The sequence below is a fragment of the Oryzias latipes genome, chromosome 23, assembly GCF_002234675.1.
Source record: "Oryzias latipes chromosome 23, ASM223467v1".
NCBI classification, from domain to species: domain Eukaryota; kingdom Metazoa; phylum Chordata; class Actinopteri; order Beloniformes; family Adrianichthyidae; genus Oryzias; species Oryzias latipes.
In genome coordinates this window covers 21,755,588-21,767,793 of record NC_019881.2, presented here as the reverse complement: position 1 = coordinate 21,767,793, position 12,206 = coordinate 21,755,588, and the positions used below count along the sequence as shown (strand labels likewise).

General features: G+C 38.2%; 1 long non-coding RNA gene across 1 annotated transcript in view; it reads left to right on the top strand.

Moving 5' to 3' along the window:
- The window catches only part of LOC111946946, a 112,930-nt gene extending 110,834 nt beyond the window's left edge, over positions 1-2,096 (top strand). Inside the window, exon 4 of the long non-coding RNA XR_002872799.1 lies at positions 1,647-2,096. This is a non-coding gene — a long non-coding RNA (uncharacterized LOC111946946). The remainder of the gene's footprint in view (positions 1-1,646) is intronic.
- Positions 2,097-12,206: the final 10,110 nt, after the last annotated feature.

The following is a 12,206-nucleotide window of genomic DNA, read 5'->3' as shown; positions in this document are numbered from 1 at the left end:
ATTTTTCATCTCTGCACAGCCGCTGACAAACTAGACCACTTCAGACCTGCGTGAATGCAGCCTCATTGTTCACAGCGGCCATATCTGGTCTCATTTCCAGACTCTTCAAGCGTAATGGCTGCCACGCACAGACCACTTTAGGCTGTTTGTCCTTTAAATCCACAGTCTGGATGGAAAGGTTCAGTGGGTGGGGGGACACGTCGAGACTCAGGTCTGGGCATCTCAACTATAAAACAACTCAGAGGAGAACCTTGTTGAATTGAGACATGTTTCACGAGGTCACGTCTCAAAACGTTTTAGAGTTTCTTTAGATTCAGGAGGAACAGTGATGACATCATCAATGCTAACATTGGGAGGAGGTGGAAGTCTGCAGTAAACCAGATATGAGCTGTTTCCTTCCAGCCTTTGCCTTTGCGACCATGGTGCAGTGGTAGGGCGCTCGAGCTCTGATTGGCAGATTACTGGTTCAATTCTTGCCTTGCCCGCCCATGTGTCGAAGTGTACTTCCTTGGGCAAGACAGTGTGTGGATGGGACTGTGACTGTACAACACTTTGGGCCTTCGAGGAAGGTATAAAAGCGCTATACAAACGTACGACATTTGGTTTCGTTGCTTATCACGGTTAGTTCTGAAAAATAATATATTCAAAGAAAGAAAACAAAGACAAAGTATCAAAACTACAAAAACATCATTGGTTGTAGGAATTTTGCCTCGACAAACTTCACTTTGTTTATAACATTTAAGCTTTCCTAAAGCTTTGCACCGAGTTGCAACACTTACTTGTTGGAAGACCACTCCCCTACCGAATGAAAGGCCGCTACACCAAATCTATCAATCAAACATTTGGACGTTGAATGTGTAGGCCAGCAGGCTCCACCTACTTTTAATTGAGGCGTCTGATTGGTCAGTTTATAACTTGACGTAGAGAAAGAATATCATGAAAAAAATGCAGATTATAAAGGAACATGTAAAAAAAAGTAACAGATCAAAAATGATTATCTTGACCAATAGAACGACTAACAGAAATAACAGCTGTTAATTTCTCTATAGAAGTCTATGGGATTTTGGCTTCTTGGAGCCTCTTTCTTTTTGGAAAGCCAGGGGGAGGAGTCACTTAGTCCAATTCTAACTTTTCTCAGCTTCAGAATCTGTTCGAATTAGTTGCTTGAATGGTTGAAAAGGTACAGTAATTTAAAGAATGATCAGCTCAGTGTTAAAGGGTTAAAAGCTTCTTGCAATGCATGGTGGCACATTTTACATATCATGTCCACAACAATAGTTTTAAAGACATAGATGTTGACAAGTCTTCAAACTCCCTGCAACATTGCTAAAGTGAACTTAGCTCCAAGAGACAATTATACAAGAAACATCGACAGAAACGTCGTCAGATTCTTTTCCTGATCCATTAATGTTTAATGTACATGTGAGATCACATGTGTTTGTGATGTTCGAAGTCTAAGTCATCTCACTTCCATGTAAAGATTCGTCCATCTTCTTTAGTCCTGCGCAGGATTATGGGAATGCTGGAGTCCATCGCAGCTACTGAGAATTGAAGTGGGATGCATGTTAGACAGATTGCTAGTCCACACGCAAGTCACAAACACACACCTGTACATCTAATTCTGTGCGCTGTCTTGTGTGTTCCAGATGACCCAAGCCCCCCACGTCACCGTTGCCTTGGATAGCACAAGGACAGTCACCTACCAACCTATGAAGCAGGATATTTTTTAGCAGGAAGTCATGCATGCACAGGGAGAATATGCAAACTCCAAACAGAAAAGACCTAGCTGCGTTTCATGGCATCACTGTGTGCAACCGCTACACCACCGTGCACACCCTATGAATAGATGATCTTTTCAACTTTAAGTGAAAACCTAAATCTTTGCTAGTCAGTATATAGTGATTGTGACGGTGTAGAACCGTCAGCTGCCGCTGCAGGCGCACACGCATGCACACACGCTCGCACACATACACACGTGCGCATAGACGCGCACGCTCGGACCCGGTAACACGTCATTTACATCAGCTTACCCTTTTCATTCCGTCCCTATCCCTCTGCAGGTAGCCCTGGGTGCACACTAGGTTGCCGACTCACCATCCCCATGCATACATTAACACGAAGCACACACGACGCCAACATTAACGTTGGTTTGTTTACCCGGAAGTAACCCGGTAACCCGGAAGTGGTCATGGACACCCTGGGTCATGTGACGCATCGGTCACTGTTTGTATTTATTTTTATTGATGATTATTGTTATTTCTCTGTACACGACACAGAATGTTTAGTTGAATGAAACTGTTTATTCCTGTATGTTTATGTTCTTGAACAATGTAAACACTTGTCCCTATTTTCTCTTTGGACTGATGGAGAGCAACGCCCAGGAGGAGGGGCTTACCACTTAAAAGAGAACCCCATACAGCTGTCAGTGTGGGAGTCTGAGTGGAGAAGTTGGAGAGTCTGAGAGGAGAATTTGGAGTGTTGGATTGGAGAAGTCTATGTTGGTTAACCTTTGTGGAGCAATTGGTGTGCTCTGTTCTTGCATTAAAGTCAAGAATACTTTCACCTTGGCGCCTCTGCCCAATCATTCCCTGGTGGGACCCACGACAGTGATATATTCCAACATAACCATTAACATTGGCTCTCACAACATTTTAGGACATCGGGCACCAGCAGATTGAAGACAATAAGTGTTGGGGTTAAAGTCTGACTTTATCAATTCAACTTATACCCAAAGTTAAACCTGGTTTATGATATTGCGCTAGAGACATTTGCTTTTATTTGCTCATATCTGTAACTCTTGGTCTTCTGGAACCAGGAAGACGATTTTAAACGTTTACAGAGAGTCCAGAACTTTCCTGCTCCCTTTTAAACACTTACAAACAGGAGCTGATTAGACTATCTTTAGCATCTTTGCTCTAACTCCCAACCCCTTTTAAAATGTTCTTTTCTTCTCTGATCCAAGCCTACAACCCACACACCCAAGACCTACACAGGGGTTCAACTTTGTAATCCTTGGAGTAAATTTCTTTGTGTTTTATCAAATTTTTTTTTTTTTTACACAGCCTTTCGGGGACTGTCTGTTGGTAAAATTTGCCATGACATAGAAATGGACCGTGGAAGGGTCAAACTATGTTTGGACTGCAGATACACAGTGGCAGCAGCAAACTTGCTATTTTTACAGTGTACATGACTAGCCTGAAGTTTAGACTGAAGCCTGATGCAAAGGAACCAGACCAGATGTTTTAGTGAAAACGCCTGGTGAGTTCTATGTGTCTTCTGAATCTTTGCCTGAAAGGCGTGTCTTCATTTAAGAGTTTTTAAACCAAAAGAAAACATTTCCAGTGATCTGTAGTACTGGTTGTGAACTGTAGGTGTCAGTGTAACGTGTTTGAAAATGGCTGAAAGCAAACAGGAAGTTCTGTACTCTGCTGTAAAAGTTATCAAAGTCGTTTCTCCAGGATAAACTAACAGGAAAGCTTCTCACCACATGACTCGTTAGGGATTTTACTCTCAAGCCTCAGGTTTGCTAACTTACTAAAGACAGAAACAATCTTTTTTTTATGACGCTGACGGAACGCTGGGATTGGAAATGAATTGCTGCACAACCAATCATAATTTTTATTTAATTGCCAACTGAAGAGAAAACATTTAGAAAAAGGCATTAGCTTGATTGCCAGAATTGTTTTGACTTTGCCCTGTTGCATCAAATTATTTTAATGACTTTTATCATTTAGCCGAAATCTATTTTTTTATGTCTGCAAATGGCAGACTCTCTACTTAGTGTCATTTGTGTGACGATTGTGGTTTATTAGTGGAAATGAATGAATCTATTAGCAGGGCAGGGGGCCCATCAGTGCAGACCTGCCTGCAGCTGCCTGGCGAGGCTTCGCGCGATGATATGTCTCCTCTTAGGGCAAGTTGGTTTAATACAAGCGCACACATGTGGCTTGTCAGAGATGGAAAAGATACTGCTGCTGGCTTATCCCAGCCTCCAGCCGCTTCTCAGCTCATGATGGCAACTTAACCACCCACTGTATCCACAGCTGAGGTAACGCCGGAAAGCAATAACGCTGATACCGTAGGTTAAAGGTGCCAGATTTTGACAAGCTATGTCATCATTATCAAGCTTGTGCTGTGTGGGGGAAGAGACTGAGGCAGCTCAAGGTATTTCCTTTCATAAATCCTCGGCTGAGAGGCAGCAGGCATTGGATGCTTGAAACTCGGTGTGATAAGGTGTTAGCTTTAGGTTTTCATCTAAATCTGCCTAAAGGGGAAAATGCTCCATGATTCTAGCTGTAAGTCAGACCCCCTTCAATCCTAATATAGCCAGAGGAAACAACAGCCTCTGCCATAATCAGGCGGCGGCGGCACGGTAAGCTTTCAGTATCTAAAGTGTGCTTCATCCCATCTCCTCCTCCGCCGCAAGATTCATTTCACAAATGCAACTCTAAAGAGAGCAAAGGCTCGCCGAGAAGAGGGAAAAACATCTGTGATTCCAACACTCCATCAAATCCATCTGTCGAGCTGTATTATTTGAGACAAAGTCCTTATACTCTCCTTTCAGAAGTGTCTCTGCATCTTTTTTAGCATGACCAGGTCATGAAAGGATCAAAGAGCCGACGCAGCATCCAGCCACATGACTGTTTAACATCTTAACAGGCGGAGAAAGGAAATCCAGGCAGAGAGGGAGGGGAGGCACGAAAGCTGTTTGAGCCGCAGTCTACAGCATACATCAGCTTATAAATTCAGGAAAAATGGACTGGCACTCTCTCCAAGTCATTTAACATGGATGTTAACAACTTGTTTGTGGAAAAAAATTCTAGTTTTTCTTTTTTTTCTTCTTCTTTTAATCTAAAAAAAGGACAGTGATGGATTCAGGAATGAGAAGAAAAGTGGGAATAATTCTGTGGAGAAACCTTTAAAGAAGACAAAAATCCTCATTAAAGAATAATCCACTTAGAAAAAAACTGTGGTAGAAAAAAGACCTACAGTCTGATGAGTTTCTGGTGCTTTTAAAAATATAAATCTGATGATGGCATTTGTCACCTAACCCTTAGAGCCAGAGCTAAGGCTACGGTGTCAATGCTCTTCAAACGACTGTAACAGAATTCCAGTGGATTCTTATAGCTCAGAAAAGCATGTTTGCGCTGATTTCCAGCACTTTTCTTAGTTTTCGAATTTGTTAGAATTACGTAGATTGGGCAAACAGTTGAGAAGTTACTGTAGTTTACAGGATGAGTGTTGTTTTCAGCTCTGGTGCTAAAGGGTTAAAGAAATAGCATCGTTATCTTGTTAGCTAGTGTTTGCTATCTACTTGTCCAGGATAGCTAGAAGATCACATCAAAACATCTGCGCTGCACAAAAATATTATTGCGCTTTTTTGAGACAGAGGCAGAATAGTTGCTCCCAGAGAGGCAACATTAAGAACTAAACTGTCAACATAGTAATTGATCCAACAGAACTTTAATAAATTAAAGTTTAGACTATTTTTTCCATTTTAATCAACATATTTGTCCTTTATGACGGGAATTACGTTCTAAAACAGTAGACGATAGATGCCAACTTTATTTTTTACAATAACTGTAGACGTTTTAAGGCGGTAAAACTTCTTACACTTTATATGCTTTTCTCAGACAAACATGAACATTTACTTTTCTCTTTTGTTTAAACTCTCAAAGTTCAGTATTATAGAATCCACCACAGATGATTGTTGTAAGCTGAACTCATTCTGTACTGTATAGCAGACATGGCACAGAATTACCGTTACAAAGCCCATCGAGACGACTGTTGTTGTGAATTTGGGCTATACAAATAAAATTGAATTGAATTGAAGAGTAGTTTGATTAACAATGGCCTAAAAGTGGGGAAAATTGCACAAAAAAATGTGGAAACTGCGAGGAGCAAAAGATGAACCGCATTATAGCGAGGGACCACTGTTAGTACGTTTACTTCTATAGCACTTGTTAATACCTGAGATTTTCTCAAGCCAAATGTACTATCATTGTTTCATTTACTACTAAATAACCTAAACATCTCAGATCTTTAAAATCCAATTTTTTCCAGACTGTAATATTAGGCACAGATTGTAAAAGACTTATGCTACTTCTGAAAGTGTGTATCATTTGCTGTTAAAATAGAAGATTTATGTTATGCCCGAATTCCTTCATAGTGCTCTAGTGCATTTGCCATGTTTTAATACTGTCCAAATCCATAATGCCAAAATCGAGTGATCTAGAAATTTCCCAGAACTCTTTGCAAAAATTAGTGTGCATCGATGCTCACTAGATTGGTTAATATAGACCACAACCCAATGGGTTTGGACAATTTTAGTGGAACGTTTTTTTATTTAAATGTATTTTTTTTAAATAAATCAAGGTTTTCATCATCAGAACACAGTGAATTCATAAATAGTTGTCAAAAAACGATCTGTTAGTTTTTTCACTTTGGGAAATCTGTGACGTCATATTCCCTGTTTGAAAAAAATAAAGATGTTGTGAGCATGGGGTCACTATGCTCACTACATCTTGCTTTTGAAATCCAGGACACTACACAGTCTCGCACTATAGCATTTTTTAGTTAGAGATTAAGGTGGGAATTCGGACATAGTGGTAGTGATATCAAAGCCTATGTGGATGACACATGTTTATATTTGACTATGCATCTGGTTAAAATCTTTTTAAAATTATTGATAAAGGACATGTAAAAATGTAATTTTGCAACACCTCAAAGTACATGAACTACTTTAATGACCCTATTTCTAAAGAACTAAAAGAACAATTCTACATTTCACAACAAAACAGTCTAGAAAATCCTCCCCAGATGTGGTCAGTCAGCACAGTCTCTTTCTTCCTTTAATCAAGGCGGCATCAAATTTACCTTCTTCGTCTTTATCTCAAAATTACCCTTTTCTTCCGTCTTTTACTTTTGTGATTGTGTGCCTGTCTTCATCTTCTTCTTCTTCAAAAAAACCCCTCCTTTGTTAATGTGACAAATCTCCTCTAATGACTGAGCTGACATCGGAAAAACCACCCTCCCTTTTCTTCACACCCTTCAGTCACTTGGGCAGATTATTCCGCCCTCTCTTAAGTCCCCTTTTAAAATCTCTCAGACGTTTCTTGACAAACTATTCGGGACGAAAATGAAAAGATTGCCCTTGTTCTATTCATTTCTGAGTATGGTGACAGACTGAGCATCGCAGTCAGCCGTCATGTTGACGATCTTTTCAGTTTGAGGGTGGAACATTTAAAGTTCAGAAAATCAAACGTGTAGCCACCCATTTTTTTTCTTTTGTCTACCGCCTCCTACCACCCTTCCTTTTGTGAATATGCATCTCCACCACAGCAACAATAGCTTCTATCAGTCCACAAAAGGAAAAGATTGAAGTTAGTCACAAACTTTGAAACAGTTGGAGATCTGTAAGTTTGGAGTATAGATAATGAAATGCATTAACCTCAGAGCAGGAGGGTGGAAAATACAAGGGGAAAAGAGAGGATATCCCTTCCTGCTTTCTTCCTGTCCGGGGTGGCGGTGCATTGCATTAGATCCCTATGATAAAACTCTGTGGCTAATGAGGAAAGAGCGAGACACGCTCATTAGTCTATGTCTACACCAGTGTGAGAACAAACTGCAAGTGCTGAGACCGGAAAAACTCATTAGCAAGCTTCTATTGGCAAAGGCCGAGGTGGCGTGGAGATGGGAGCGGTCACCATGGGGTGGTGAAACAAAAAAGACTTTAAAGATGAGGAGTTTACACCTCCACAAACAACTTCAAGAATTTTGAAATGTTTGAGCAAAGCTGTTAAAATCCTTTTACAGAATCCATGGAAACCAAGTTTTTAATGAAAAAGGCTTTTCAGCTATACATCTATGAGACAGATTCTAACTTTATTTAGATGATGTATTGCCATAAAGTGATTACATTTTTTGCACAATGTATCTGTGAAGCTTCAGTGCTCCTCTCATAAAGCAGTATATGCATAAAAATGACTACATTTGTTAGGCTACAGCTTTTTTGGATGAGATGGAAAAAAGACGTGTGAGGGTTTGACATTTCCTTTGACTGATGCTCATGTTGTTGATCGTTGTTGTGTGAAAGAAAAACAAAAACGAAATTAAAGAGTTCACATCGTACATTATGTGCTAAATGCTAACGTTCATCAAGACAGTGTAGGTGAAAAGTAGCCAAATCGTTTTTACCAAAAAGTAGTGAAAGTTGTTAGAGAAGTAGAAATTTCTAACCACTCTAGAAATGTAGCTCTAAACAAATTAGCATAAAACAACAAAAAATTGTCATGAAAGATGTTACAAAAGAAATAAAAAATGCCTCAAAAACACAAATTAAAAATCAAACTGGTGAGAGAGGAGACAAGAAAACGTCCACAAGGCGCATTACTTTTGTTTAGTCAGTAGAAACAGTAATGGTAATTTGATATCTGAAAATGCATTTGGAGTTTTTATTAATAGCAATGAGTATGTGATGTCATTTTGATTATTTGTTGTGTAGAACAAAATCAAATTAATTGTCTGGGAGGTTTTGATGTAGTTTTTTGACGGTCCCCGCCTGTCTCTGCAGCTTCTCTGCAGCAGGCGGAGCTTATTAAACCAAGAACTTTGGTGGTAAATCATTTTGTTTTGCATCACCACAAGAATTACCTGTTCATCCTGGACACGGACATATTAAGGCTTTTGATCAATTGCACATCCACTTGTAATTTCTTTACGTTTGTAGGGCTAAAATAAATTTTCTCGAAGAAAAAAAAAATCGACCAAAAAGTTATATTCTTTTAAACAAAGAAGACTCTAAAAGTGTGTGATTATTCAGTTAAACATCCAATCGATTCATATCATAATTTGTGGTTGACGAAACGTTTTATAGTCGAAATTGGTTCATTTTTCATCTGATTCACTAACCTAAAATCAGTCCACAACAATTGAGCCAAAAATGTACCCATTGTGACTCACACTTCAAGACTGTTGTTTAGATCTGCATTTCAACACACATCTGTATTTCTCTGCTTTAGAATCTGTTGAAATTACATTATTTACATCAACGGTTGAAAAGTTACTGTAGTTTAAACAGCTGAAGCAGGATAAAGACTTATTTTAAAAAGAGGTAAAATAGTGACATAAAACAAGCTGGTCTTTAAAAACTAGACATTTACTGTGCTTGATATCTGTAACTTAGCAGAGCTGCTGAATTATCTTCAACGTTGCTCAGAAATGGTATCTTAATTCTATATTTGAATGCAATAGTTGGAATATTAGGCTGAAATGAAGCTGTACATTTGTAAAGAAGGCTGTTTAATACAGATTTGGTTAAAAACAGTAAAAAAGAGCAGAAATGAGCCAAAAACCAATAAAAAAAAGTACAAATTGGCTGAACAGCCTCAGAACGATGAGTGATAGTGATGATGATGTCACAGTCAAAGCAAAAGGGGGTGACTTTCCTCCTATCTTTTCTCCACATGGTTTTGTGTACCACAGATACCATTTAATGAATGACTCCTCAGGACTGGGGCTCCCAGTTCCAAACAGGTTTCTTTGTTCAAACTTCCTATTTTCAGCCACTCTAATGAGCAGTTTTGAATCCATGGAGAGCTGTTCTTCCTTTTCTTCTGATGACTCCACAACGCTATACCTCTGAACGTTCTCCCACTCCGCCCAGACGCACAAAAAAGTAAATAATCTTTGAGGTTTTACATCTTTGGGGGCTTAAAAAAGTACCTTTATGTGAAAATGTGTGAGGAAACTGGAAAAAACAATAGGTTCATATGTGGAATATAAGGGTATAGATGTTTTTGGAACGGCGAGGAAGACCGGTGAAGCTTGTGCTGTTGATAAACATGCTAGTTCTCATTATTTCAGTCCTTTATTTTAATGTTTTTCATTTTATTTTATTTTTACCTTTTTCTGTCAAGCAAGGCCAGAAGAAGATGGAAAATGGTGTCCATTTCCTTATCATGATAATGCACTTTTCCAGTGTGGCTGATTTAAAGCACAAAGGTTGTGTTTATGTAACTTCATACAGCTCTTAGAAACATTATAATGGAATGGGAAACTGGGTTAGCTTGAGAAAGCCTGAAGAAGGTGAAGGTTTCACTGACAATAGAACTATTTCTATGTCCAGCCTTGGGCAGCAGAGATCTGCAGGCGGTAGAGCAGGTCGTCCAACAACTGAAGGGTTGGCAGATCGATCCCCGCTCTCCCCGGCCCACCGCCCCCCCCAGGGGATGGGCCAAATGCGGAGAAAGAATTTCCGCATTGTGGGATAAATAAAGTAAATAATTATTTTATTATTTATTTTATTAAACAGCGTATAGATATCTTCAGTTTTGCATTGGGTTCAAAGTTGTTGACATTAAAAGACAACATTTTCTAACAAACACTGCAGCGGCAAACAGATGTTTTTGTTGGACTGTCTCAGTACAGTAACCTAACAGATGGACACATCTTTAAATTAAGTTTCTTAAAACGGCCTTACAGCCTTTACAAACATCATGACCACAGTTGTTTTTAGTTTGTTGATGTGATGCCTCGACCGATTTTGTACGTAAAAGAGTTTCTCTGTTAAAGTGTCTCTGTTAAAGTTCCACAAAACTGAGTACAGTTTAACAAACTTATACAATAGTACAGTACAGTAAAGTAATACAGTACAGTAAAATACCATACAATACAGTTCAGTACAGTACAGTACAATACAATACAATACAGTTCAATACAGTACAATACAATACAGTACAGTACAGTACAATACAATGTAGTACAGTACAGTACATTACCATACAATACAGTTCAGTACAATACAATACAATACAGTTCAGTACAGTACAATACAATACAATACAGTTCAGTACAGTACAATACAATACAGTTCAATACAGTACAATACAATACAGTACAGTACAGTACAATACAATGTAGTATAGTACAGTACATTACCATACAATACAGTTCAGTACAATACAATACAGTTCAGTACAGTACAATACAATACAGTTCAGTGCAGTACAATACAGTAAAGTACAGTATAATACCATACAATACAGTTCAGTACAGTACAATACAATACAGTTCAGTACAGTACAATACCATACAATACAGTTCAGTACAGTACAATACAATACAGTTCAGTACAGTTCAATACAGTATAATACAGTACACTGCCATACAATACAACAAAATACAGTGCAGTACAAAACAATACAATACAATACAATACAATACAATACAGTTCAGTTCAGTACAGTACAATACAGTACACTACCATACAATACAATACAATACAGTACAATACAATACAGTACAGTACACTACCATACAATACAATACATTTCAGTACAGTACAATACAATACAATACAACACAATACAGTTCAGTACAGTACAATACAGTACACTACCATACAATACAATACAATACAATACAATACAATACAATACAAAACAGTACAAAACAGTACCATACAATACAGTACAATACAATACAATACCTCACAACATATCCATTAATATTGAACCGTTTCTAGCCTCACAACTAAGGTTTTCTTAAAAAATACAAAAACAAAATCAAATCAATTTAATAAAATTCATGAACTGACTCCTTCATAGGAAATTTTTTTGTAATGTTTCAGCAACTAAAAAAAATATTTAGGCAGTGAGAATGTGTCATTACATAATTGCATTACTTTACCATGTTTGCTGAGATTAAATACCCAGCTATCAAAAATAAAAAAATAAATCCCTAGCTATCTAAAAAAAAGAAGCTTTTCTTACGAAACAAAATTGGTTTTTAATGGAAATATTTCCTTGCTAAATCCCTCCCCTCCATCCATCCATCCATCCATTTTTCTTTCAATTGTTCTTATCACTTTTCTTGGCTAACTTACCCCTAAGAAGTTGACCTAAAGAGGAATCTGCAGATTTAATGAATTCAGACGAGTTAGCAAAGACTCATGGACTTAAAAGTCTTTGAGTTTCATGTTCAGATGTTTGAGAAATCTTTTTCTTTTTTTTGATGGTGGATAAATTAAAAACGTCTTTAAGCGAGAACAACCTTGACTTTGTCTTCAGTCTGGATCCTGATAAGACAGAAACAAACATTTTTACAGTACACCCCCCCATTTATTGGCTCATATATTTATAGTCTTAATGCTCGGAGAGAACAAAATTCCGTTGTATCTTCTGTGGATCCCCTTTAAAAATAGTTCA